This window comes from Sus scrofa, chromosome 2 (assembly GCF_054392235.1).
Source record: "Sus scrofa isolate SSC_HxYL_T2T_F1_AM1 chromosome 2, Sscrofa_HxYL_maternal_Yorkshire_Landrace_v2.0, whole genome shotgun sequence".
Taxonomy (NCBI): Eukaryota; Metazoa; Chordata; class Mammalia; order Artiodactyla; family Suidae; genus Sus; species Sus scrofa.
The window spans coordinates 157,767,345-157,794,694 of NC_139384.1; the positions used below are offsets into that span (position 1 = coordinate 157,767,345).

Sequence of the window (27,350 nt, forward strand, 5' to 3'; positions counted from 1 at the left end):
AGGTCTAGAAAGCCAACTCTCCTTTGAAATATTCTGCATAAAGGAATTTCTAGGAGCTTCAGCTTTCAGTCCATTCCCCTTCCAGGCTGCCCCTTTAACTCCATCTTCTGTAAAGTCTCCCACCCCGACTTTCTGGTACCCAGGACCACCACGAGAGACAGTTTTTAACTGAGAAATACGGTCTTTTTTCCCCCTTTGGGTATACTCTCAGTGCTAATTTACATTTAAGAGTCTGAGCTAATCTTCTCTCTAAGGTAATTTATAGACATAAACGTATCCTACGCTCATCTTATTTTGATATCTCCCAATATAAATGTCTTTTATCTTCACAATTTTCACGCAACAAATCCCTGCTCACAGATGAGATTGTCAGAGCTTTCTTGAAAATGACCAGATTGGCAACCCAGACGGCTGAGGGTGGAAAGTGGGGAGGCTCCATCATATGGACACCTGTCCCCTAGAAGTTGTCTGTTCCACGTCATTGGTATTTGCCCCCAAAGTACCTTCTATGGAGCCTAACAGGGGCTTGCAATATGTTTATCAGATTTTCAAGAATGTACCTCCTGGATGGAGACAGCCCCTTGCACTGTCTCATAATCAGTTAATGCTACAGCAGAAGTTCCCTGCAGACACCTGAAAGGGAAATAAGTAAACAGAAGCACAGGATGGAGCCAGAGGGCCTGTGCCAGGCTCTGCTCAGCCAGATGCCCTGGGGAAGGCACTGTCAGGAGCCGCCCAGAGAAGCAGTGTCGCCTGCAGGAGAAACCACCCCAGCCTTAGACTCCCCTCCCTCTTCCCCAACCCAGTGGTGAGGCTTCAGACAAGTCAAGTCAGTAGCCACTCTAAGCCTCAGTTTCCACTAAAAAATAAAAAGGCGAGAATAATCCCCGCCTCATAAGGTCGTTAGGAGAATGGAAAGATGTAGAGTGTGCGGCTTTCGCTTTTATTACTGTTGTTACTATGAAAGATGTTGGCAGGCAAAATTTCTCAGGAGTCCGTTGCAGGATTTCTCTTTGGTCATTCTCCTGCAAATTGTTTGAGCTTTTTTAGGCAAGAAATGTTCAGACATCCCTAAGAGTTAAGAGGGGAGCCTAACGAACCCTCCTGTACCTGCCGCCCCGTCTCAGCAGATGCCCACTCATGGGCCAGTCTGATCTCAGTTACATCGCCCTCGTGAGCCTGCCCCCAGCTGTGTTGTTTTGAAACAAAGCTCAGACATTATACCATGTCATCCATACACCTCTCAGTCTCTCTTTAGAAAGTTCAGTGAGCGTTCTCTTCTTTAAGAGTTTAACCTAAGCATCATACCATTATCACACGTTAGAAAATGGACCATACGGTCTTAACGACCCTACAATTCCGTGTTCAGATGTCCATAGTTGCCTTAGAAATGTTGTTGACAAGATGATTGGTTTGAATGGCGTCCAAATGAGATGAAACACCTTGCGCTGGGTTGAGATGTCTATTAGATTTCCTTTATGCTGCGGGTCCTCTCGCTTTTGCGTTCATCCTTATTCTCTCGCTGCCTCCCTCCCTCCCTTGCCCCGGACATGTAAAAGAGAAGCCCCGTGGTCTGTCTCACTGAACTGTCCACATCCTGGGTGTTACTGGCTGCATCTCTGCCGCGATAACACATTCCTGTCTACCACCCACGCGGTGCCGATCGTGAGCATCCATGTGAGGCTGCAGCATGCCCTCCTTCCCGATCTATCATTCCTCCTGAAGATTTTGAAGCTGCAAAGATTCTCTAAGATGGAATACCACTTTCCAAGAGCTGATATGGGTAAGATCCTCTCCTGTGAGTTTTAACGAAATTATTTCACAGTGATCTCCCCACCTTCATACCAAAGGCCCTCAGCATCCCAGGTTCATGCCTCACCCTCTCTATGTCCATTCGCTCTCCGTCCGTCCATCCGTCCCTCCCTCCCTCCGTGCCTTCTCTCCTGGCCTGTCTGCCATCACCGATCTGCTACCCCCTTTTCCACTGGCTCATCTCCCCTGCCTGTCTGAGCCCGTCTCCTTGGTTATGGCCTCATCAGTGCCCTCAGGCCGGCCTCTCAGCCGTGTTCCCCCTCCCACCCCTCCCCACGACCAGCTCCCCACAGCTGGGCTGGGACCAGGAGGAAAATACCTGGTCTCTCCAGCCTGGAGAAGACTGGGCTTCAGGGTTGCTGTGGGAATAGGAGATGAGTTTATTTCTGCAAACTGGGGTTTATGGATTGCGTCTGTGTTTCCGTGTCCAGAAGAGGAAAGGAACATAAATCCGCACGCGAGGGATTTGATGAGGTTGAACCATCACAAAGATGGTTAGAAACTAAGTACTGAAAATGCTGCGGGAACCCATGAGAGCTGCTGTTGGATTTCCTTGCAGAGGAAAAAGAAATGGAAGGTCTTAGGCGTTCCCGTCGTGGCTCAGTGGTTAACGAACCTGACTAATATCCACAAGGACGTGGGTTTGATCTCTGGCCTGGATCAGTGGGTTAAGGATCTGGCGTCGCCATGAGCTGTGGCCTAGGCCGACGGCTACAGCTCTGATTCAACCCCTAACCTGGGAACCTCCATATGCCGCGGGTGCAGCCCTAAAAAGACAAAGAGACAAAAAAAAAAGGAAAAAGGAAATGGAAGGTCTTCAAGTCAGGCAGAACTTCACACCATGGCTTTGCCACCTAGTAACTGAGTGACAAGGAACAAAGTTCCTTACCTCCCTGAGCCTCGGCGTCCTCGCCTGCAAAGCGGGCAGGTCCCTCTAGGCGGCCGCGAGGGCTTCCTGAGCCCTCACACACAAGCTGCAGCCACTGCTCGTACCTGCTTGCCTCCAAGCAGAGCTTCCAGAATGTACCATCACTGGTGTCACGGAGGAGAGGCCCTGGCCTAAACCAGGCAACGAGCCAGACACCTTCCAGGATTTAGATGGCCCTTCCGGTCTGAGCTCCCTGAGGTGTGTTTTTCACAACTACTAGCAGATACAGGGCTGGTCTTGGCCCGCTGTGTGTGTAAAAGGCAGGAGGCAGGAAGAGGTAACCTCATAACAGTTAGCACTTCCCCTCAAATAAATGAATCGCAACTAGGAGTCATCTCACTCCATCACTCGATGCCTCCTCCCGGAGCCGCAGGGTCCCAGGGAGCGGCAGCGATGATCAGTACAAGGCAGGTGCCGTCTCCACCTGGCGGGTGGCGCTCACCAGGTGGGCTCAGAATCGGGTCCCTGATCCCAGCATGATGCTGGGGGAGGTGCCTGGCCTCTCCCAGTCCCAGTTGTCTCATGTGTGGACTGATAAAATGGACCTAGTGGGGCATTATGTTCCCCTGTTACTGACGAGCACATTCTGAAGGTACAGGACACCAGAACTGTTTCTCTCATCTCGTGACAGTTTTTTTTCTGGTCACCGCAAAGCTTGCTCAGCCCCAGCAGGGGTCCGGCAGAGCTCGCATCCAAGAGCTTTTTAACAAAGAGGTTCTCATCTCTCGAGGGAGAAGCAGTGTAGTGGAGGATGACAAGGGTTTGGGGGTAGCCAGCTCTGGGTGAGACGCTCTGAGCAGTGTAACATCGGGCAAGTTACTTAATCTCTCTCGGCCTCTGTTCTTCCATCTGTGAAATGGAACAGATGGGGTGAGGATAAAATGAGGTGATACGTGTACGTGGAATAATGGCCAGGCTTTGGTGGCAGGCAACAGCCCAAGAAATGCCCACTCTGTGAGGACCGCTGGGTCAAGTCAGGAAGCTCTAACCACCCCCTGTGTCCACTTGCTGAAAACGACGCCCACCTCAGAGGGTGCTGGCAGAGTCTGCCTGGAAGTGCAGACTTCCAGAAGCCCCCTGGCTCACGTGATCAGCGCTGACGGTTCTGGAAACAGAGCAGATAGGGCTTTGGGCTCATTTCTAGGGGCAACGGTACTTGCTCAGCTCAGGCCCTCAACTGCAGCCCCAAGGGGAATTCGCAGGAGGGAAGCCAAGAAAAGACTTTGGACAAAGGAGGAAACCCTAGGGGGAGACCGAGGGAGGCCATGTATCCACCATCTTCTGTGGGTACCTTCCAGGTTTTTCTGTCAGTCGCTTTTTCACCTGGTTTAGGTGCCCCTGCCCCGCACAGCTCACCAATGAAGCAGCCAACAAAGGGGTGCTGGGGGCCCCTGGGCACCAGGCGCAGGCCCCAGAGTAGCCAAGACAGACATGGTTCGTATGCTCATGGAACCTCCAGACCAGCAGGGAAAACAAGTACTCAACTAAGTTGTGTAGAGAGCGGACTGCAAGATCAGAGCCGTGCAAAGTGAGGCCGAAGGAAGGGGGATGACGGGAGTCTGGGCAAGATCAGGGAAGCCTGCCTGGAGGAAGGGACCTTTGGGTGGAGACCTGAAGGGTACAGGAAGCCAGAAGGTGAAAAAAGGAGGCCAAGCGAGACCCTCTCCCCATCCCCAGCCGTCTCTGTTCCGGCGTTATGCCGGCAAACCCCAGCAGGCCTGCTGCACGGCGAGGCAGGCGGTCCCAAGGTCCCAGCCCTGCCCGAGCTCCCTGAGCTCCTCTGGGGAAAAGCCTGTCTGGTTTCTGGTGACCAGAGAAGTTCTGCAAGTTCTGTCATTCCCCCTGCTGCTTGGCTTGTGTCCTTAATTCAGCATTTCTCCAACGAGAAGCTCAACTTTGCATCATCGTTCTGCCCAATTAATGCTGGCGTGAGTGAGCCACTCAGGAGCCCCCGCCCTGTCCGGGTGAAAAAAGGAGCGGCCTGGCCTACACCCCAGACATTCAACAGGACTCTTTAGCCCTAGGGCTAGGAACCGGGGTAGCGGATACCCAAGGCCACTGGGGCCTGCAACACACACGCACACACACACACACGGAGAATTCAGCAAGAAGGAAAAACAGGAGAAGCAAAATCAAATGGAAGGGCGAGAGAAAAAGAGAAGAGGTGTCCAGGGCAGCAGAGAGCAGACAGAAAGGGGGGGGCAGTGGAGAGAAATGTGGGGCCACAGGCATTCCTCAGTGGCTCTGGGACCCTGTCCCTGTGGCTCAGCATGGCAAGGACTCGCTAACAGCGTCTCTCACACAGACCTGTTAGGAAGTGGGATGAGAGATTCACGCACACAGGTTTCTCATCCTCAGCACTGTTGACATCTGGGGCCCGGGAGCGCCTCGTTGTGGGGGCTGTCCTGTGCACTGCAGGATGTTTGTCAGTATCCCCGACCTCCATCCACTACATGCCAGGAACACCCACCGCCAGTTGTGGCAGCCAAAAAAAAAGTCTCCAGCCATCGTCAGATGTCCCCCAGGGTCAAAGTCAGCCCCAGGTGGGGACCACGGACATGCAGGATGCAGCGGGGGCCGGGCCTGGCGGGCCGTAAAGGCAGAACAAATGGCAGTCAGTCTAAGGTCTGTGCAAGGCAAATGCCCTTTCTGAAGAGCAGGGCCTGCTTCCCAAACACATGCCGAGAATATAAGGGCTTTGGAGAAAACCGGAACTTCCCAAAGACGGGACGGGTAGACTTGCCAGGGCCGTCACTGGAAATGTGCAGAGTCGCATATGCCCGGGCTGGAGAGGCAGATCTGTCCATCGGCTGGATTGCTGGACCGGGTCCACTTTCCACTCGGCTCAGCTCAAGGGAAGAGGAGCTAGTTTTGCGGCATGGGTAGCAGGTGCCAGGCCTAGTGCCAAGGTCTTACATACAAACCAGCCTCTGTGAGTCCTGTGTGAAGATGGTATTATTTCCATGTTAGATGGAGGAACTTTGACCCCAAGAGGTCAAGTAACTGGCTCCATGTTACTTAGCAAGTACTTTTCAGGATTTGGGTCAGAACCTGGGTCTGACCCTCTCCTAAGCTGACGCTCTTTTGCCATCCAAAGGGCAGGAGGGGGGGCTTCTCATATGCTAACTTGATAGTTCACCGTGGGAGCTTAGGAGCAGTTTGGGGGCAGCAACCAGGCTTGGTGGGAAAGAATGATGGATTGATTAGCAATGTCTGTCTGGGTACAGGAGTAGAAAGGAGGCACGTGTGCTATTTGTTTGCCATCCCCAGGCAGGCCCATAATCCAAGATTCAGTGATTCTGTATCATCCTAGGGAATGTTGTCTGGGGGCTACCCTAGACTAGGGGTACATCTGGGGTTTTTTCAGCAGATTAGCTGCTTTCATACTTTCGTGGGGCATAGCTGAAAATCTGGTCTTCTCCATAGGTGAGGGTTCCTACAAAGGGCACAAAGAGCGTGTCCTTAAACTGTTCTCATGGAAAGAAAAGATACAAGCCCCTATCCCAACCCTGTGCTACTACTTCAGGAATTTTATTTTAGGCGAGAAATAATGTTCTCAAGAAAGAAAAGGCAAGAAAAACTTGCAAGGAAATGGAATGGGTACCGCATTTGCAAAGCACAGCTTCTCCGTCTCTGCCCACTCCAAAACCATCAAGCCCTGGCGGAAAGATGCGTCATGAAACCTGCTTACATGTGCAAAGGGCAATGCAAACACCAGTTTGTCCAGACATTGCAGCAAAGCACAGCTTCTCCGTCTCTGCCCACTCCAAAACCATCAAGCCCTGGCGGAAAGATGCGTCATGAAACCTGCTTACATGTGCAAAGGGCAATGCAAACACCAGTTTCTGTCCAGACATTGCAGCTAGGGAAGACATGCTTTCTCATGCCTGAGTCTAGGGCAACGCTGAGGACAGGGCAGAGAGAAAGGGCAGAGTCAGAAATGCAAACAAATCCTTCCCTCTCGCCGGGCTCAGTTCAAGGTGCCTAACTGAGCGCGTGTGCTCCACCCACCGCCTTGGCCTTGACTTTGACCCTAGCTGGCACCGACTAGGATGGTGGAGACCGCCTTCACTGTCCTGACCAAGAACATAGTGTGCCACTCGTTCAGTGAGGATTTACTGAGTCCTGTTACATGCCAACTTCTGGGCAAGCACAGGGAAGACCAACCCTAAACACATGTGATGCAGGTCCTAGAGATGGTTCATATGGAAGTTCCCAGGCTAGGGGTTGAATCGCAGCCACAGCTGCTGGCCTACCCCACAGCCACAGCAACGCTGGATCTGAGCCTCATCTGTGACCTACACCACAGCTCACAGCAATGCTGGATCTCTAACCCTCTGAGCGAGGTCAGGGATCGGACCCGTGTCCTCATGGATACTAGTCTGGTTTGTTACTGCTGAGACCCAATGGAACTCCCGAGAGCATTCGGGATTTTAATCATTCCCCTGCATCTGTTTCAGCCAGGCAGGATGTGAATGAAACTGGAGAATGTCTACCCGTGAAGTTCAAATTCACGTGCCCTAGGCCTGGGGTTAGGCCCTCCCCAGGCTCCCAGCTCTCCACGTTAGCAGAGGAAGCAGTCAGCGGGGAAGGACTATTCATCCCAGACTACTTCCACTGTTGGCACCTGGAAATTACCCATTATTCATGTATTCAGGCGTGGGGGGGCTAACGCAGGATCGGCACCCTAGAGCCCACCAGCCAGATGCAGCCCTCAGTTGTACGGGGCGCAGCTAAGAAGGTTTTTACAGGTTTGACGGGCTGAGGGTGGAAGGGAGTCAACAGAAGAATATTCCATGACGTGCGAAAATTACATGAAATTCCATTTTCAGTCTTGGTGGCACCATTCTTTGCCATATCGTCTGTGGCCGCGTTCACCGTGTGGGGACTGTGACAGAGGATTGGAGTCCAACAATGCCTAGTGTTTGCAGTCTGATCCTTTACAGAAAAAGGTTGCCAGCCCGGGACTGAAAACTTTGCCGCTGTGCCCCCAAGCCCGGCCTCTTCCTTCACAATGCAACTATCTACTGGTAGTTGCAAGTGACTTCTGAGGTCCTGAATGGCTAGATGAGAACATGTGCGCTGGTCGCTTGCAGTCACTCAGCAGAGAGGCAGCTCCCGATGTCTGGGAGACACCGGCGGAAGCCAGACAGCCACTCATCCCTGCCTCCAGTGCACACCTGTCAACTCACCCCTTGTCCTGGCATCTGCCTTGTTCCCCTGACCTCCGGGAGGATAAGGGAGCTGAGCCCGGAGCCCTCCAGCCTGAATCCCGGTTGTGCCTGGCCGGGGAAATGTCTAGTCAATGTGAGTTGATGTGTGAGTGAGGAAATGCGTGACACCCAGGGAGGGGACCAAGGTGTGAGTCAGTAAACAAGCAGGAGACGGAAGAAATGGATGGATGGCCAGTCCCGGAACCTTTGCTCGCCTGCTCTGCCTTCTTTTTCTCAGCCTCGCCCAGCCTCACCATGGCGGATGCCTTCGTGGGCATCTGGAAGCTAGTGGGCAGCAAGAATTTCAACTGCATGAAGTCAACTGGTGTGGGTTTTGCCACCAGGCAGGTGGCCAACATGACGCAGCCTACCACAGTCATCGAAGTGAATGCGGACACAATCACCATCAAAACACAAAGCACCTTCAAAAGCGCAGAGGTCAGCTTCCAGCCGGGAGTGGCGTCTGATGAGACCGCAGCAGATGACAGGAAGGTCAAGTCCATTGCGACACTGGATGGAGGCAAACGTGTCCACATGCAGAAGTGGAATGGACAAGACACAATGCTTGTTCAGGAACTAGATGACGGGCAACTCATCCTGACACCCACGGCAGTGCAGGTGGCACTTGCACTTACGAGAGAGGGGCATGACCTCCCCATGCTTCATCAACTGCTCCTGGGCTCCACACCAGGTCGCCTCGTTTCTTCCTCGGGCATTTTGTAAAATTCCACTTTGGGGATATTCTCTTGGGGTCAGGTGGCACCAGCCTGCATACAGTTCTGGTTTTTATTGTGTATGTTTGTTTGTTTGTTTGTTTGTTTTTTAACTGCATCCAAAGGGTGCTCTGAGGTCAATAAAACAGCCAAGGCCAGAAAAAAAAAAGAAAGAAATGGAAGCAAGGCTGAATGATCAAGTGACCGAGCGGCTTGATGAAAGAAAGGCGACGGGAAGGAGTGGGTAGTGAGGGAAGGCGTGTAAGAGTGAGGAGCTGAATGAAGAAACTGTGAATAAAGAACGGGGATCTGGAGTTCCCGTCGTGGAAACGAATCCGGCTAGGAACGATGAGGTTGCGAGTTCGATTCCTGACCTCGCTTGATGGGTTAAGGATCCAGCGTTGCCGTGAGCTGTGGTGTAGTTTGCAGACATGGCTCAGATGCCGCATGGCTGTGGCTGTAGTGCAGGCAGGCAGCTATAGCTCCAATTCAACCCCTAGCCTGGGAACCTCCATATGCCACGAGTGCGACCCTAAAAAAAGCGAAAAGGAAAAGAGAAGGGGGCTCGAGAAGATCGGTAAGCGTGCATGTGAGGGGCGGTGGGCTCTCTCCAGAGGCCACATCAAGGACATAAAGGGTGTCACTGCCACACCCTGCTGATCTCATTTTTTTGCCTGCTTGCTCCTGCCTCGCCAGCCTGGGGACTTTGCACTTAATCAGCACCCTCCCTGGCTCCGGGTGTGCCCACACTTTAGTGCTTTAGGGTCTAGGGCTTCTGTCAGAGGACAAAAACACCTGCACCCCCGGGCACGAGACCAGCCAGCGGTGCCTCCGAGACTGTGGCCTCCCATACATGGAAAACCATGCCTTCAGCTGGTGCATTCTCGGCCCCATCCCTTCTGTGTGCTGCTGGGGATCAGGACCTATCCCAAAGCTGAGGGCCCCACAAAGGCACCCTTCCCAGGGCAAGGGATGGGCAGCATGTTGGCCTGCACGACGTTCACGGCCAAGGTCATCCAAACCAGGTGAGAAGACGGGGAATCAAACACACTCTCCAGAGGTCCTGGTGGCCTAGGGGTTAAAGGCTCTGCAGCATCGCTGCTCTGCCCCAGGGTCGATCCCTGGCCCCCGAACTTCCACGTGCCATGGGCGTGGCCAAAAAAACCCATAAATACTATCTACGAAGCCAGCCCCTCCTGTTAGTCTCTTTCCTTGTTTTCTCTTTCGTGTGTATTGTTTCACCGGCTCCCTCACTAGAATAAGTTCCCTGAGGACTGAGCCAGGCATAGGGAAGTCTCAGTAAATATCTGCTGAAAAGGAGTGAAACCCAGACCGGAAAACAGGTCACGTCAACCAGGCGCTTGGACGGGCTACCACGGCGGGATGGCATCTCCCAGCAGGGACCTGACCTGACTCTGCCGCCAAATCCCGCATGTCCCGTAAGCATATCATTTCCCCTCTCGGAGGCTCAGAAGACGCCAGGAGCCTATCTTCAAGGTGGCTTCTAGCTCCCATCCCAGAGTTCTCGAGGCAAGGGGGGAAGCCGTCACCGTTTTCAAAGCTCACCTATCGTTAGTATGATGTTTAGTCCCCGATCCCAACTCTAAGACAAAAGAAAACTTCGACTATTACCTAAGGACAGCCATTCCACCATGGCCATGTTGGGGTAAAGTGACACTGGGTGTGGTGACATTGCTGTTTTGGCCAGTGGCCCGCTGAGCATCAAGTGTAACTATCCAAATGCAGCCGCTCATCTCTCTCAGGCTTTGCCAAGCCTCTGCACAGAGCCAAAGCCCAGTCTGGCTGCAGTTGCCCTGCCTGTGCCTTAGCAAAGCCATAACAGTGCACCGTGAACCCCCCAGGAGACAAAGGACTAGAAATCTCTCATCAGGTGTCTCTACCAGCTCCCAGAAACCAGGCAGACTGTCCTGGCTCAACCTGGCAAATACGGTTCAGAGAGCTGGAGAGGGCTTGTCTGAAGGTTCCAACCTTCTCTGACTCCTGGGCTGAGAAGCCTCCAGCCCTGCAGCCTCTCCATCCAACCTCCAAAATGCACCTGCTGCTTTACATACCAGAGGGAGCTCTGAAAGGGCCAGCTCTCGAGTTAGGAGGTTTAGGTTCGAACCCCAGCTCTGCTTACTTGCCAGCTCTATGACCTTGGGCAAATTACTTTGGTAGGTTTGGCCATGATTTTCTCATCTGTAAAATGGGAATGGTGATGCTGATTAATAGTATTTAGCCCTGTGATGCGTTGTGAAGATGATCTGAGCTGAGAGGGTGCCTCCGAATGGGTGGTCCCTCGTAAGCAGGCTGTGAGTTTTAGCGCTTTTGTGGTGGCTGTGATCTCCAAAATCTGTTCTGGTGTCCCCCGTCTTATCTCAGTGGGATTATATCCTTTTAAGGGCGGGGTCTCTGCCTTCCTTTCAACCTCATCCTCACTGTGCCTCACCCAAGGCTGGGGACATTCAGAACGCTTGTCAATCCAAAGGCATCAGGCATGCATTCCCAAATCCTTGCTCTCCAAATGGCACAGGAGGTGTGCTAGATAAAATGCATGGACAGTGGCACGTAGCCTTCTTTCCATAAAAATGACACCCACAGTTGCTGGGAATCCACAGGCTGGAAGAAGAGGCTGAGCTAGGGAACATCAAGAGAAGGGGAAGGAGTTCCCATTGTGGCTCAGTGGAAACGAATCTGACTAGTATCCATGAGGACGTGGGTTCGATTCCTGGCCTCACTCAGTGGGTTAAGGATCCAGCATTGCTGTGGGCTGTGGTGTGGGCTGCAGACTCGGCTCGGATCTGGGATTGCTTTGGCCGTGGTGTAGGCCAGCAGCTGCAGCTCCCATTACACCCCTAGCCTGGGAACTTCCATATGCTGCGGGTGTGGCCCTAAAAAGCAAAAAAAGAAAGAAAGAAAGAAATGTGAGGAAAGACTCTTCACATCTGTCCCACATGGTTCAGACGCCAGCCTTCCTGGAAGGAGACACAATGGACATTTATTGAGGGCTGAGCTATCGTTTGCAAGGCTGAGAAAACAAGGAATAAAATTCTAGTTTTTCTAAGGATGGGCCAGAATCAGGGAGCCCCCTCTTAACGCAAGTGCTTGGTTTCATTCCTTCTGAGCACAATGAGATGGAAATATCCCGACCCAGGACGCCGAGACTGCCTGGAAGGCTGTGCTCTCCCTTTATTTCCTGTCAGATGCAGTGCTCTGAAAGGTGAGATGCATCAGTGGTGCCAACCGCCTGGGGCCGCAAGCTGATGGCGCTGCACTCGGTGCCAGGAGAAAGCTGTAGAGGGCTTGCTCCAAGGGCAGCTGAACCTTCAGGCACCAAAGACTGAGCCCTCTGGGCAGCGACTGAAACTACTGAAATCTAATTTGAGACAGTAGTGGACAAAGTTCTCCTGATTTCTGCAGCATCTCAGAAAGCCCGCGAGCACACTATGCAGAAAAGGGGCTGTGGGCCCCGGCTTTGGGAATGTCACTGTTCCTTTCACTCACTCTAGATCCCTGCAGCGGCCTCGAGAAAGGTCCCTCGGATCTCAGGGGACTTGAGGGCCACATCCTGTTAACCCCATGAGAAGGAAAAACCGTCACGTGACCAACCACATCAGGGGTCTCCGCCTCGGTGTGGAATATTCTCCCAAGGGTCCCCCAGAACAAAATCCAGAAGAGGAAGGCAGACTTGTCAACAGAAGTATCAGGCAGTGTTCCCGGATGCTATGACAGCTCCAGATCCTATGGCTTCGCAGGCTGTAAATCCTTCATTTATCAAGGGGACTTAATAATTCAGAAGCAGTAAAGAGAGGCAACTGCTTTGACAGTGTGGAGGGATGGTGAGTGATTATCTTTTTTTCTTTCTTTGTTTTTATTTTTAATTTTATGGCTGCACCTGTGGCATATGGAAGTTCCCAGGTCAGAGACTGAATCCAAGCTCCAGCTGCAACCTATGCCACAACTGTGGGAACGTCAGATCCTTTAAGCCAGTGTGCCAGGCCCGGCATTGAACCCATGCCTCCGTAGTTACCCAAGCCACTGCAGTCGGGTTCTTAACTCCACTTGCCACAGCGGGAACTCCTTTATCGCTTTTTAAGAATGTCCCTTGGGGTTGATACGTTCTCCTTTGAGAAATTTTTAAAATGATGACACAACAAAAATAGGCAGGAAGTTAACTTTCTGAGGATGCCAAGTAGTTGACATTGTCACATAATTTCTGGGCTCCTCAAATTCTTCTTCTTCTTTTTTTTTTTTTTTTGGTCTTTTTAGGGCCACACCTGCGGCATATGGAAGTTCCCAGGCTAGGGGTTGAATCGGAGCTGTAGCCACCAGCCTACACCACAGCCACAGCAACGCTGGATCTGAGCTACGTCTGCAACCTACACTGGACCCATAACCCACTGAGCGAGGCCAGGGATCAAACCTGCAACCTCATGGTTCCTCGTCAGATTCGTTTCCTCTGCACCACGATGGGAACTCCTAGAAGGGATTTTTTTTTTTAAGTTAACTTTCCTTTAAGTCCTGCTTCGACTTGCTCCTGCAGCTGTCTCCCCCAAAGTGAAACTCACAGAAAAATTAACAGTTCTTAGAGAAAAACCTAGTAAACCTCACGTAAAACAGATAAAGGAGTTTAGGGCCAGACAGGTTCAATTACTTCCCCAGACTTACATGGTGACAGGAATAAAGGGGGGAGCCACACCTAGGAAAATCTGAATTCCGAACCCAAGTTGTTGACGATGATGCCATACTGCCTCTTGACTAGTGCTGGTCTGCCACTTCCCCCATCCAACCCTGCCCACGGGTCCAGGAAACAACTGTCCCGGGAGCCCCACTCTCTCCACCATAAAAAGCCATCTTCTAAGACATGGAGTCTGTATCAGGCCAGCAGAGCATGCAAATCTCCAGATGGCCAGAAACTGCTCCTCTCTGCGATGCCCTGGTCTGGAAATGATGAGGGCAGGATGCTGACGTAGGACACAGAGTGGATCCTGTATGGTCTGCACTATCCGGGCGAGCAGTGGCCCCTGCCCTCAGTCCCCAGGACCCAGCACGGTGCTCGGGACTCAGCAGCTGCATGGCAGGCATCGTCTGTGGATACATGCCATGAGAGGACCCACAGCGGACTTAAGAGCAACTTTGCTTGTTTAGATTTTGATGGCCTCTAATGAAGCCCAGTGAGAGGATTTAATTATAATTATTGCCAAGCAGTTACTTCTTCAAATGGACTGTTATGACTAGGAGGGCAAGGGTTATAATTAAGGTTTCGGTGCCCCCTGGCATTTCAGAAAGCACTGAGAGCACTCAACCCATCAGATCTTGCCTTGGTGCTAAAATCCTGCCCTGCAGGCAACAGGCTCTTGGGCTCAGGAGGGCATGAGGTCATAATGGAAAGGGGAGCAGTGGGGCTGGGGACATGCTGTGCCCAACCAGAGGAGACCCAACTTAAGAGAATTTTGCCTTTCTGATTTGGGGTGTGGGTTTTTTCTGCATTTTCCAAGAAGCCAACGCAGAGCACAGCTATAGCAAGGCACCAGACCTCGCCCTTTGCTGGAAACCTCAGGGGGCATGAGAATAGCCCAGGTCTGTGTTAGGAAAGAGTTCTGGATGCATGTCCCCTAAGCACAGGGCTAGTCACCCATCGCTGGTCTTTCTCACGGGGAATCTGGACTATGAGGCTGGCCCTTCTGTCCAAGAGAATGAATAGTTCCTTCTTCAAATCCAGTCTCATTAAGGAAGTCCTGTTTTCCGCCTGTTCTCACACATCTGCTGGGTGTGTCTGCCATCTCACAGTGGCACCAGCGTTACAGTCCGGGGAGTACTTCATGTGGGCAGGACATTCTGCAGAGTTCGCTGCATGTGTGGTCTGACTGAATTCTCATAAGAATTCCATGAGGTCGCTACGGTTATTGTCCAAAGGGACAATAGCTTAGGAGACAGAGGCTCAGAGGAATCAAGTCTAGGGCCAGATCTCAGACTCAGTTCAGATGGCCCCAAAAGTCCATCCTCTTAGCCGTGCCTGCGGAGTGTCTCAAGGAATTAGAGAAATCCACCGAATCAGTGACTGCCCCCATGGGGTGCTTCTTGAGTAATGCAGTGGGACCCCGGAGATGCTGAGAACTTGACCCGACAGTGTGGGAATCCCTGTCAGCTGGGGCTTCCCACGCTTCTAGGCAGATGCTCCGAGCACCAGCTTTTCTCCCCAACAGAGGCCATGGGACAAATAAACCAATCAGGCATTTATTTTCGGCAGACTGGGTTTGTGAGAAACACTGTACGCCTGGTAAACAGCTCTTGGCAACCCTTTAGAATCGTCTTACGACCATGAGAGAAATCTAGAATCTTCCCCCAAGGGAAACCCCACACCCAGACAGGTTTACCAGTGAGTCTTTCACACTTTCAAGGAGCGGATAATTTCACTTCTTTTAAACACTTCTAAAGAATGGCAGCAAAGAAAACATTCCCCAACTCATGTCATGAGGCCAAGATGTTCTTAATATCAAAAGCCAGGAAACTACAGCATAAGAAGGAAATGTTTGGGTTTGTCCTCGTTTGTAAACAGAGACACAAAACTCCTCAAGTGTATGTGAGCCCAAACCCAAAAATGTATGAAAATAGAACACGCCATGATTAAGTTAGGGTTTTCCCAAGACTGAAAGGTCTAACATTATGAAATGAGTTGCTGTAATCTATTGCATTGACAACTGAAAGGGGGCAAAAAAAAAAAAAAAAACAAATTAAAGGAAGAAAGATCTGGAGTCCTTATTGTGGCCCAATGGTAACAAACCCAACTAGTATCTATGAGGACGCAGGTTCGATCCCTGGCCTCGTTCAGTGGGTTAAGGAACCGGCATTGTCATGAGCTGTTGTGTAGGTTGCAGCTGTGGCTCAGATCCTGTGTTGCTGTGGCTGTGGTGTAGGCCGGCAGCCACAGCTCCAATTCAACCCCTAGCCTGGGAACTTCCATATGCCACACACAGGTGTGGCCCTAAAAATAAAAAGGAAAAAATATCTTTTCAATAAATATAGGTAAAAAGTTTGATAAAAGTCTGTACCTACTCATTATACATATGTTTTAAATCTTAGCAAACTAGGAGTTAAAAGGGAACTTCCTTTGCATGGTAAATGGAATCTATATAAAATCTACAGCAAGCATCATACGTCATGGCGAAATGCTGACGGCATTCCCTTAAGATTAGGAAAGAAAACGAAATGTTTTTTATGTTTCTATTTAACACCATCCCTGCCAGAGCAGGTGGCCAGGAGAGTAAGAGGGGAAAAAGAAGCAAAACGTTCTTTTTTGAAAGAACGTTTGAAAGAAGAAACATAGCTGTGTTTGAAAGAAGAAACATAGCTGTCATTATTTGCAGATGGTATTATTGCAATAGTATCAACACTTCCATAACGTCAACTAGTTCATCCACACAGAGAACCTGAAAGACTCTAGAAAAATCTATTAGGAATAAATATGAACTTAGCAAGGTTACGGCATACAAATCAATACAAGAAAGTGCACTGCATTTTTGTACCTTAAAACGAAACATAGAACAATATTTTCTTTAAAGATACCATTTACAACAGCGCGTCAGTTACAATCCAATAAAAGACATGCTTTATGGAGAAAATGTCTAAAATTTTTCTGAAAGATACTAGAGAAGGCCTAGAAGGAAGAACGATGCCATGCTCTTGGGTAGGGAGACACCAGCCTGAGGATGCTGATCCTCCCCAAGCTTATTTATAAATTCAAGTCCCAGTGGGTTGTTTGGAACGCACGAGGTGATTCTGGAACGCAGGTGGAAGGGCCAAAGGCCAATGGCCAAGGTGCTTCTAAAAAAAGAAGATGGGATTTGGTTGGGGTGGAGAGTGGGAGCTACCCTATCAGACATCAGACTTTCTTTTAAAGCTTTAGTAACTCAGATGGCATGGATTTACCAAAAGGATTCTATTAAACTAACGGAACATACAGGAGAACCTAGAAACAGGCACGACACAGAGACCTGATTTATGACAGAGCAGGCTTTGCACATCAAGGGAAGGACGAGCCATGGTGTTGGGGCTAATTGGGTATCCATGTGGAAAAAGATGAAACTGGATTCCTGCCTTGTCAAAAATCAATTCCAGGTGGATTAAAGACTTAAGTGTGAAAGGCACCACTATGAAACTCTTAGAAGACAGTATCGAAGGACAGCTTTATGACCTTGGGATGAAAAAAAATCATATTCAAGATTTTCCAAAAAGAAGAAACCTTAAGGGAACATATTATAAATGTACCTCTAGTAAAAATAAGAACTTCAGTTCATCCAAAGACACCACAGAATAAAAAGACAAGCTACAACAGATTCATATGCAAAATATTAGAACTCTGTCACTTAATTAGAAAATAAGCCAAGACTGGGGGGGGGGGTGATAATCCGGCGTTTCCTCTAAGAAACACGAATGACCCATTAACATTTGAAAAGAAACCCAAGCCCATTCGTACTCAGAGAAATTCATTTAAAACCACAGTGAAATATCATTCCGCATCCACCACAGTCAGGTCTTTAAAAGCTTGCGTGACCACACAGGGCGAGATGGTCAGGTTAACAGGAACTGTCGTTCTCCGCTGGTGGAAGTGTTCACTGTTACAGCCACTCCGGGAATCGGTGTGTTACTGCCTCATAAATCTGAGCAGGCTCCTACCCTGTGGCCCCTCCATTCGCGTGGCAGGTGTAGATTCTGGGGGATGCTGGTACACAGGCAGGGGGGCGTATACGGGACTGTTCACAGCAACATCGCTCAGGACAGCCCCAGACTGAAAGGCGCTCAGGTGACACGTAAGGTTATAATGCTTGCATGCGGGCAGATGCATGTCGTGAAACACCGAACAGAAGCAGAAACCACCACAAAGACTTAGTGTTGAGGGGACCACGGGAGTCACAGAGAAGAACACACCCCATATGAATCTGTCCACACTGTGTTCAGCAACAGGCCAACTGCAGCATCATCTCGTTTAAGGATGGATACCAACCTGGGGAAAATTACACAGAGAGGCACTGGAACGATTAATTAAATTTCAGCATTGTAGCTATTTCTGGGAGAACGGAGGAGAGCTGATTTTACAGGAAGGGCCTCTAAGGACAGATTTCTCTTTTTATTCTGCTTCTGAAGTTGGGTGGTATCTATGCTGGTGTTAGGTTTGGGGCGGGGGTTGTTTTTGCAGGTGTTTTATTATTCTTTAATACAAAAATACTTATATACTTATTTCTATGCTAATATGTTTATCATTTAAAATATCAATAGAAAAAAGGACAGAGGTAGGGGAGAGGGCGTGCAAAGGTCAGGGTGACAGAAACATGACCTGCTCAACTGAGAAAAGACCTCACGGCTGAAGGAAGGGAAATGGGAGGGGGAGTGGAGGAAGATGAGGCTGGGGAGGAGGCAGGTGCCAGATCACAGAGAACATTCTAAGCTCCAGTGACTACCTGGAGATGAAACGTACAGGTCTTCACGCGTCAAATGTTATTACCCTGCTGACAGCGCTATCAGACGTTTTTGGGTTTTTTGTTGTTGGTTTTTTGGGGGTTTTTTTAGCTTTTTTTAGGGCCGCACCTGTGGCACATGGAGGTTCCCAGGCTAGGGGTCTAATTGGAGCTACAGCTGCCGGCCTACGCCACGGCCACAGCAACACCAGATCTGAGCCTCATCTGTAACCTACACCACAGCTCACGGCAATGCCAGATCCTTAACCCACTGAGCAAAGGCAGGGATCGAACCCGCAACCTCATGGTTCCTAGTCAGATTCATTTTTGCTGCGTCACAACGGGAACTCCTTAGGAGACATTTTTTGAGGTGGACCTAAAGGGACCTGCTGCCAGCCCATGAATGAATGCTCTTTCTCAGGCAATGCTTTTACTCTCGGGCCAAATAACAGCACCGGGCAGCTGCTCCCTGCTCCTCAAACAGGCAGGGCTTGCAGGCTGGGCTGGCTCCCAGGCAGGCTTAGACGGGGCAGGCAGGAGAGCTCCCAGGCAGGCACAAGGGGCTTATTCTGCTGGGCCCCCGCTTCTATCAGGGAAGGAAGAGGAAACGCAAACAATACAACTTCACCTTCCCCCTGCCTCCGGATCTACTGTAAATGACAGGGGACACTGGCCAGGGGCAATGGTCGTCATGAACTTGACATGTCCCTAGAGCGTGGCGTCTGGCTCAGTGGCTTTTTTCTGGGATGCACAAACACACCGCACATGCACGACTGTCTCCAGCCCCCTGCCGTCAAGTGCTAACCCCGGAGATCTACAGAAAGGGCTTCGGGCCAAGGTCCTCGCTTCCGGTATCACCTTAAATACCCATTTGCTGACCACTTCCTGAAAATCGAGTATCTTCTCATCTCAGCTTCCTCTTCTGCAGAAACGGTGATGACAGTGAGGCCCGGAGGTAACCCGTTCGTGCTGGAGTTGTAGGGTGAGAGTAAGACAGCCCTTGGAGATAAGGCCAGCCTCTGCCAGCAGCGCCCAGAGACGCGTGTTCGTGTACCTGTGGACTTAGATGCCATCCCTGGGATGCAGGACGAGGTCCCCGTGAGGAAGGAGCTCCATGTGTCTTGGTCGTTGCATTCAGCCCAATGCCCAGGACCAGACAGGACATGGACAAGCACTGAATGCAGCTCTTAAGTCGCTTTTATCAACAGACAGCAATGAGTTTTTAACTTTACATAAAGTCCTATGATCAACTCTAGATTGTCCATAGTGGCCGTATAGAAACTACTGTGTACTACTTAATTTTCTGTCTGGAAAGGCAGCCCTTCTCCCAACCCTGCGTGAGCACTGAGCAGGTTCAGCCCTTGTTAGCCCCTGGGAGTGCTGAGGTGCAGGAGCACAATGGCTGTGGAGTGGTTTGGACTCACTTGAGGAAGGCGGTACCAATGCCCACCAAGCTGAGCCCTGGAGAGAGCCGAGTGCCACGGCGTGGGTGGGCAGGGGGATGGCGGCCAAGCTACATGTTAGAAAAAGCCGGGGACTTGAAAACTCCTCTACAAGAGGGTTGCTTATTCCCATCCCCACCACATTCTTGGGTCCTGCTCTCAGCCCCAGACCTTGCAGGGCTGTCGCACCAAAGGAGGTGCTGTGCCCTCCCCCCGACTCCCACCCTGCACAGTAGCTCATCTCTCAGTAGACGAAAATAAGTCATATTTACCGCGCATGCACAATGTGCAAAATAACTTACATGGATAGTTTTTTTAAAGCTCATACGTCTAGGAGACAAATACCGTCATTGCCCCATTTTACAGATGACGAAATGAAGGAGCCACCGAGCTCAGGACATGCCCAGGATGGCACATCCCAGCCAAGGCTGGAGCTGCACTCCTGAGTGCCAGGCTGGACAGGGCTCTGGATGGCGGGAGGAGCTGTGCTGGCTCTGCCCACGTGACTGCTGAGGCCAGCCCAGGGCCAGGGGCACATTGCAGCAACTCTGTGCTAGGGTCCTGTGCCACTCTCCCTCCTTTAACAGCTCCAGCTGAAAAGGCCCAGAGCTGTGGATTCTTCTGTGCCTGGTAAAGACTTCTGTTAAATGAGGCATTTCCTTCAAAAAGGAGGAACACGTGTATTGAGATCGCAGCAGAAATACCTCCCCCTCTCAGCACACACCCTTTCCCTGATCCTGCTCAGATCCCCAAATCCCACTCCAGGAAGCCCCAGTTGCCAGAGGACCGGACGCAGCCTCACAAAGCCTTTGTGGCTGGGAGCCTGAGGTCACAAGTGACCCCAGAGAACCACCCACCAAAGGCCGGTTCACTCAGAAAGGCTGGGCCTCTGGCTTGGATCCCAGTGACAAAAAGACTTGCCTCCGCAGCAGCTGGCCATCCCCCCACCTGTCTTCATATACTGGGTAGGGTCTTGGTTTAAGTCTCATTCTGTGTGCCCTCCCGTCTCTCTTCTCTGGCCTTAGCTATCTGGCTCTCTTTTCCTGTCGTTCCAATCATCCATTCATCCATTTCTGTTTACACCTGCTGAGCCTCTGTCTGATACACAGGCTTCCACCTTTGGCCTCCCTCCACGCAGGTGGGCTCCTGCCAGGAGCGTCGCTTGCTAGCTGCCCACTATTAAGCTGAGCCGTCATCCCTCTCGCCTTCCTGACCAATCCCAGAGCATGTGCTGGGTCAGGCTAAGGCCGCTTGGATGTTTCTTGCCCACTAGATAATATTTTTGTATTTTTTAACAGCTTTATGGAACGATAGTTGACATACAATAAAGTTCCACAGTTTTAAGTACGCAGTTCAATGACTTGGCAGATGTATAAAGGCAGGTAATGAAACCAAAAATCAAGATACTGAACATTTTCGTCAGCTCAGAAAGTTTTCTTGTGCCCTTGGGTAATCACTGATCTCTCCCCATCCTTGGCTCTTGGCAATCCTTACTATTTTGTTTTGTTTTCTTTTTTTGTTTTTCAGGGCAGCACCTGCGGCATATGGAAGTTCCCAGGCTAGGGCTCAAATCGGAGCTACAGCTGCCAGCCACAGTTGAGCTGCATCTGTGACCTACACCACAGCTCACGGCAAGGCCAGATCCCCGACCCAGTGAGCGAGGCCAGGGATCAAACCCGCATCCTCATGGATACTAGTTGTATCCGTTTCTGCTGCACCACGACGGGAGCTTCTTACAATCCTGAATCGTTCTGTCACGACAGTTTTGGCTTTTTTAGAGTGTCGTATACATAGCATCAGAGAATATGTAGTTTTGCATCTCCTCCTTCTCTTCCTTGGGATGATAAGATTCATCCACGTCGTTGCCTGCCTGGCTGAGGAGTGTCCCGCTGTGAGCACACCACAGTTTGCTCGTTCTCCAGCTGACTGGTGTTTGGGTTGTTTCCAGTTTCTGGCTAAAATGAAAGAAGCTGCTCCGAACACACATGTACTTGTATGGACACACGTTTGCACTTCTCTTAGGTAAAAACTAGGGTAGGTGTAGGACTGCTGACGGGTGTCAGTCTTTTTCCTTTTAGCCATTCTCCCAGGTGCGTAGTGGTACCTCAGGGGAGTTTTCATTTGTACTTTTCCTGATCACTGGTGATGGTGAGCCTTTTTTTCAAGTGCTTGTTGGCCACTCAAGAGTGTTTTGTGATGCCTTCTGCCCATCTTTAAAATGCGCCGTCTTCTAAGAGCCCTGTCCAGTTGAAGACCTAGAGAAGTCAAGAGAGAGAGCCTGGGGTGGTGGAGGGTGGCTTCCTTTGCATGTTGGCATTCTCCTCCTCCCTAATGAGTAACAGTGTGTGTGGACAGAAGGGCTTTTTCCTCAAACGTAGCATGGGAACGTCTTGGGAGTTAAGTGAGGTTCATGCTGCTTCATCAGAGCTCCAGCAGTCTCCACAAACCTAAGATTAGCTGTTCACGTAACAAGACGCTCCCTCGGCAGATCTCCCAGTCCCAGGAGGGTCTCATCTTGCCCGCACAGGGAAGCGGCAGCACTTGTTTGAGGGAACCAGTGTGACAGTGTTTGACTGCAAAGCTCAGAGGACTGTGTGCAGTATTAGACAGCTTCAGAGGGATGACCATGGAATGGGTTTTGATTTTTTTTTTTTTTTTTTTTGGTCTTTTCTAGGGCTGCTCCTGCAGCATATGGAGGTTCCCAGGTTAGGGGTCTAATCAGAGCTGCAGCCACTGGCCTGCACCAGAGCCACAGCAACGTGGGATCTGAGCCGCATCTGCGGCCTACACCACAGCCCACGGCAATGCTGGATCCTTAACCCACTGAGCAAGGCCAGGGATGGAAGCTGCAACCCCATGGTTCCTAGTCGGGTTTGTTATCCCCTGCGCCACGACGGGAACTCCAGGTTTTGATTTTTTTAATACAGTTTTTTGGGTTTTTTTTTGGGTTTTTTTTTTTTTTTTTTTGGTCTTTCTAGGGCCACACACTCGGCGTATGGAGGCTTCCAGGCTAGGGGTCGAATTGGAGCTGTAGCTGTTGGCCTACACCACAGCCATAGCAAGGCAGGATCTGAGACGCATCTGCGACCTACACCACAGCTCACAGCAACACTGGATCCTTAACCCACTGAGCAAGGCCAGGGAGAGAACCCATGTTCTCATGGATGCTACTTAGGTTTGGTAACCGCTGAGCCACAATGGGAACTCCCTTTAGTGCAAGTTAAAGGTAACATTCCATTTACAGTCACTACAAAATATTGGCTACATTCCTCACGTTGTGCAACACATCCTTGGGATCTCACACCCGGTAGTTTGTACCTTCCACTCCCCCACCGGTGACCACCAGCTTGTTCTCTGTGAGATGACGTCTCTTCTGTTACACTCACTACGTCGTTGTATTTCTTAAATAAGTGATATCGTACAGTCTTTCTGTCTGACTTACTTCACTGAGCGTAGTGCCTTCTAAGCCCATTCATGTTGTGGCAAGTGGTACAATTTCATTCTTTTTTATGGCTGAGGAGTATTCCATTATATATATACATATATGTGTACACACACACACACACACACACACACCCCTTTATCTATTCATCCATCGAAGGACACTTAGGTTGGTTCCATTTCTTGGCAACTGTAAATAAGGCTGCTGGGAACATCTCTTTTCACATTACTGGGGTTTTTTTTAATACACGCAGGAGTCAAAGTGCTGGGTCCTACGGTAGTTCTACTTCTAGTTTTCTGGGAAACCTCCACACTCTTTGCCACAGTAGTTGCACCAGTTTACATTCCCACCAACAGGGTATGAGGGTTCCCTTTTTTCCGCATACTCACCAACATTTGTTGTCTGTGTTCGTCTTGATAATAGACATTCTGACAAGTGCGTGGTGACATCTCATTGAATTTCCCTGAGGATTAGCAAAGCAGAGCATCTTTTCATGTGCCTGTGGGCCGTCTTCATTTCCTCTTTGGAAAAATGTTCAGTTCTTCCAGTTTTTATATCAGATTGGTTTTTTGGTTTGTTTGTTTTTTTGATGATGAGTTGTATGAGCTATTTGGATATGCTGGATGTTAATCCCTTATCATATTATTTGCAAATATTTTCTCCCATTCAGAAAGTTGTCTTCTCATTTTGTTGGCTTTCTTTGCTATGCAAAAGCTTTTAAGTTTGATTAGGTCTCATTTGTTTATTTTTGCTTTTATTTCTTTCAAGAGAGAGATCCAAAAAAAAATATTGTTGCAATTTATGTCAAAAGTTGTTATGCCTGTTTTCTTCTAGAAGTTTTAAAGTATCTGGTCTTCAATTTAGGTCTTTTTTTTTTTTCAGTTTAGGTCTTTAATCCATTTTGAGTTTATTTTTTATAAGGTATCAGAAATGTTCTAATTTAACTGTGTTACATTCAGCTGTCCAGTTTTCTCAGCACAAATTATTGAAGAGACTGTCTTCATTGTATATTCTTTTTCTTTTTATGGCCACACTTGCGACATGTGGAAGTTCCCAGGCTAGGGGTTGAATTGGAGCTAAAGCTGCTGGCCACAGCCACAGCCACAGCCACACAGGATCCAGGCCGCATCTGTCACCTACACCACAGCTCACAGCAATGTCGGATCCTTAACCCACTAAGCAAGGCCAGGGATCAAACCTGCGTCTTCATGGTTGCTAGTGAGATTCATTTCCACTGAGCCACAACAGGAACTCCCTTCATTGTACATTATTCCCTCTTTTGTCATAGATTAATTGGCCATAAGTGTATGGTTTATTTCTGGGCTCTCTGTGCTGTTCCATTGATCTATGTGTCTGTTTTTGTGCCAGTACCATATTGATTTGATGACTGTAGCTCTGTAGTATAGTCTGAGGTCAGGGAGCATGATTCCTTCAGCTCTTTTCTCCTTTCTCAAGATTATTTTGGCTATTTAGGGTCTTTTGTGTCTCCATGCAAATGTTGAAATTATTCATTCTAGTTCTGTGAATAACACTGTTGGTATTTTGACAGAGATTGCATCTAATCTGTAGATTGTTTTATGTAATATGGTCATGTTGACAATATTGATTCTTCCAATCCAAGAACACAGTATATCTTTCCATCTGTGTCATCTTCAATTTCTTTCATCACTGTCTTGTAGTTTTTGAAGTACAGGTCTTTTGCCTCCTTGGATTTATTCCTAGGTGTTTTATTCTTTTTTGTGTGATGGTAAATGGGACAGTTTCCTTAATTTCTCTGATACTTCATTGTTAGTATACAGAAATGCAGCAGATTTCTATATATTATTTTGTATCCTGCAACTTTACTGAATGCAGTGATGAGCTCCCATAATTTTCTGGTGGTGTCTTGAAGACTTTCTATGTATACTATCATGTTATCTGCAAACGGTCAGAGTTTTACTTCTTCCTTTCCAATATAGATTCCCTTTATTTCCTTTTCTTCTCTAATTTCTATGGCTAGGACTTCCAAAACGATGTCCAGTAAAAGTGCTGAGAGTGGGCATCCTTGTCTTATTCCTGATCTTAGCAGAAACGCTTTCAGCTTTTTACCATTGAATATTGTTAAGTGTGGATGTGTCATATATGACCTTTATTATGTTGAGGTATGTTCCCCCATGCCTGTTTTCTGAAGAGTTTTTATCATAAATGGATGTTGGATTTTATCAAAATTTTTTTCTGCACCTGAGATGGTCACATCACTTTTGGTTTTTTGTTTTGTTTTGTTTTGTTTTTTGTCTTTTTGCCATTTCTTGGGCCGCTCCCGCAGCATATGGAGGTTCCCAGGCTAGGGGTCTAATCAGAGCTGTAGCCACCAGCCTATGCCAGAGCCACAGCAACGCGGGATCCGAGCCACGTCTGCAACCTACACCACAGCTCACGGCAATGCCGGATTGTTAACCCACTGAGCAAGGGCAGGGATTGAACCCGAAACCTCATGGTTCCTAGTCGGATTCGTTAACCACTGCGCCACGACGGGAACTCCTGGAATTTTTTTTAAAGCTAATTGAAATATAATTCACATACCATACATTTAACCCATTTAAGGTATACAATTTAGTGGTTTTTAACAGAGTCATAAATATGTGCAACCACTACCATCACAATTTTACAATATTTCACCACCTCAAAAAGAAACCCCTTACCCTTTAACTATCACAACCATATTCTCCTATGTCACTTAGAAGCCACTCGTCTACTTTCCACACAGATTTGCCTGTTCTGGTAATTTCATATGAAGTGAATTATATAATGTCTTTTGTGTCTGGCTTCTTTAAATTAGTGTAATGTTTTCAAGGTTTATTCATGTTCTGGCATATATCAATACTTCATTCCCTTTTTTGGTTGAATAATATTCCATTGTATGGATATACCACATTTTGTTTATTCATCCAGCAGCTAATGGACATTTGGGTTATTTCTGCCTTTTGTTTATTATGAATACTGCTGCTGTAAAATTCATGTACAAGCTTTAGTTTGGACATATGTTTTCATTTCTCTGGATATGTACAAGCAGTGGACTTACTGGGTCATTTGGTAATTCTATGTTTAAACATTTGAAGAACTGTAAGACTATTTTCCAAAGGGCCTGTACCATTTTACATTCCCCCCTCTAGGATTCTATGAGGGTTTTGCTTTCTTTGCATTCTTTCCAACACTTCTTACCACCTGACTGGAATGGCTTTAGGATACAGTAAATGGACTGAAATGTCCCACATACACACACAACCACACGCACATTTACACAATCATACACAACCACACACACATTTACACAGTCATTCTCACTCATGCTTATCTGCACACTGTATAGATCTATTGCTGCTTACATTTACACAATCATTGACACAGACATGCACAAAACTATACCCATGGATACTTGCATGTACCTCAAGAGTTCACATACATGTACACACAATTTCGGAGAGATGATTACAATCATATAAGCAACCATATATACATATAATCACACAGCATTTCAATCCACAGCAGACCCACAGGCATGAACATAATCAGACATACAGTAGATCATGCTACCATACACAAACACAGTTTCATGGGTTCTGAACAAACATACATGATTTTAACAAAAAGACAGAGATACATGTACTCAGTAATGGATTCACAACTGCCCAAACTCACATATGCAAATAATAGTTGTACCCATTAAAGCAGTGTTCCCAAAAGACACATATATGTAGTCGGCACCATGTAGGGATAGGTAGCTAAGGACACATTAAATGTATTTACTCCAGATGGCAAGGAGATGGCTGAGGTTTCATTCATCTTTGGTGTACTTTGTAGAAAGATCTTTTCCTTCATTTGTTCATTCTTTAAGCTACAGGTACATATTGAGCATGTAAGAAATACAGTGATGAACAAGACACAGTCCCTGCCGTGATGGAACTTACGGTCTAGTGATGGAGGAGAGTCAGTGAATAAACAAGGAAACGGGGGAGGAGGGAGTGGGAGGACGGGGAGTTTGGGTTTGGTAGATACGAGCTATTACATTTAGAATGGAGAAGCAATGAGGTCCACTGTATGGTATAGGGATCTACATCCAATCTCTTGAGATAGACCGTAATGGAAGATAAGAGAAAAAAAATGTGTGTGTGTGTATAAAATATGACTGGGTCACTTTCCTGTACAGCAGAAATTGGCACAACACCGTAAATCAATTACATTTCAATTTAAAAAGAGCAAACATTAAAAAAAAAAAAAGAATAAGGAAGCAATCAGTGTCTGTGATATGTGCCAGGAAGGAAGGAAGCAAGGTAAGATGTTAGATAACAGGCAGTGTCTCAGGGTA

The 27,350-nt window shown here is 48.7% G+C and overlaps 2 protein-coding genes and 1 pseudogene across 8 annotated transcripts in view; 2 read left to right on the forward strand and 1 right to left on the reverse strand.

Moving 5' to 3' along the window:
- GRXCR2 (glutaredoxin and cysteine rich domain containing 2) overlaps positions 1-27,350 on the reverse strand; it is a 200,013-nt gene that overhangs the window by 153,007 nt on the left and 19,656 nt on the right. The gene's annotated exons all lie outside the window — the stretch shown is intronic.
- The window catches only part of SH3RF2 (SH3 domain containing ring finger 2), a 122,102-nt gene that overhangs the window by 77,332 nt on the left and 17,420 nt on the right, over positions 1-27,350 (forward strand). The window contains exon 6 of one of the 7 annotated variants that reach the window (XR_014838982.1): positions 7,050-8,870. The exons of 5 other annotated variants lie outside the window; for them this stretch is intronic. The gene's annotated coding sequence lies outside the window, so the exon portion shown is untranslated. Of the gene's footprint in view, positions 1-2,529; positions 2,615-7,049; positions 8,871-27,350 lie in introns of those variants that run through there. One more of the 7 variants, XR_014838983.1, reaches the window with a different exon arrangement.
- On the forward strand, positions 8,134-8,749 carry LOC146405810 (fatty acid-binding protein, heart pseudogene; annotated as a pseudogene).